Here is a 1196-nt window from a genome sequence, read left to right as displayed (position 1 = left end):
AAAAAAAAAAAAAAAAGTATAAAGGTCAAGCATAGTGATATAGTGGCCCATGCCATTCCCAGCACTCCAGAAAGCAGAGGCAAGCAGAACTCTGAGTTCAAGACCAGCCTGGTCTACATAGCAAACTCCAGGCCAGCCAGAAATATATAGTGAGATCCTACCCCAAAAACAAAACGAAACAAAACAAAAAAGAAAAGAGTTGAGGGTTATCTATAGTTAAATACTGAATTTAAGGCCAGCTTGGGCTACTAGAGACCGTGCCTCCAAAAAATTCATTAATTATCAAAAATTATTAAATATCAAAAAAGATTGTTAAGATTTCTGGATTCTCACTGATCAATTTAATATAAATTAAAATTCTGAACAGAGACTATAGCTCAGTGCTAGAGTGCACACCTAGCATATAAGACTCTGGGCTTAACCTCAAGTAATTTGGGGGGAGGGGCTAAGTACATAAGAAAAAAACCACAAAAATCAAAATATAATTACACAAAGGAGAAAAATCACTCATGATTCATGTTGTAAATATTAAAAAATTCCTAAAAGAAAAATTTGAAGTAAATTTTGGGACAAAGCAATGAATAAAATGACTACAATGACACCATGACATATGAGCAAAACCTCAATCTTGTTCACAAAATCAATTTTAATAACAAAATAAAAATTATTTAGGTATGTTATAAAATTCCAAGTCCTAAATAATATACATAATAAAATGTACTGTGGGTAAGAACTTAGGGAAATGTGTTCTCATACGTTAGTGATGCTGAAGAAATGGGTATAGTATATGTGGAAATCCACCCAGAAAATAGAATGCAAAATTAAAGAGTAACTTCTTCGAGCACAAGAGTAACTTCTGGTCAGAAAATACACCATAGAGTCTCAGGAATGCAGCAAACAAACAATAGATCCCACAGCCATAAAACACCAATAACCCTATACAGTGTTACATGTGATAGCACACTGTCCTAAACTCAGCATTTCACGAGAGAAAAGGAGAAAGAGAAAAGGTTTTGTGAAAAATCATAGAGACACAACAGTAAGGCAGACAACTTCAGCAATATTTTCTAGTAGACAGAACCCAGAAGTTCTCAGTTGAGTACAGAAAGGCACTTCCTCAAATACACACAAACAGCATGTGGACAAACAAACCAAATAATTTACAAGAAAAATAGACAGATGATAGATAGATAGAT

At 33.9% G+C, this 1196-nt stretch overlaps 1 protein-coding gene across 2 annotated transcripts in view; it reads right to left on the bottom strand.

The window, feature by feature from the left end:
* The window catches only part of Lrba (LPS responsive beige-like anchor protein), a 488275-nt gene that overhangs the window by 434398 nt on the left and 52681 nt on the right, over positions 1 to 1196 (bottom strand). The gene's annotated exons all lie outside the window — the stretch shown is intronic.

This window comes from Microtus ochrogaster, chromosome 1, assembly GCF_000317375.1.
Source record: "Microtus ochrogaster isolate Prairie Vole_2 chromosome 1, MicOch1.0, whole genome shotgun sequence".
In the NCBI taxonomy this organism is placed as follows: domain Eukaryota; kingdom Metazoa; phylum Chordata; class Mammalia; order Rodentia; family Cricetidae; genus Microtus; species Microtus ochrogaster.
This window is presented reverse-complemented; position numbering and strand designations above follow the sequence as displayed.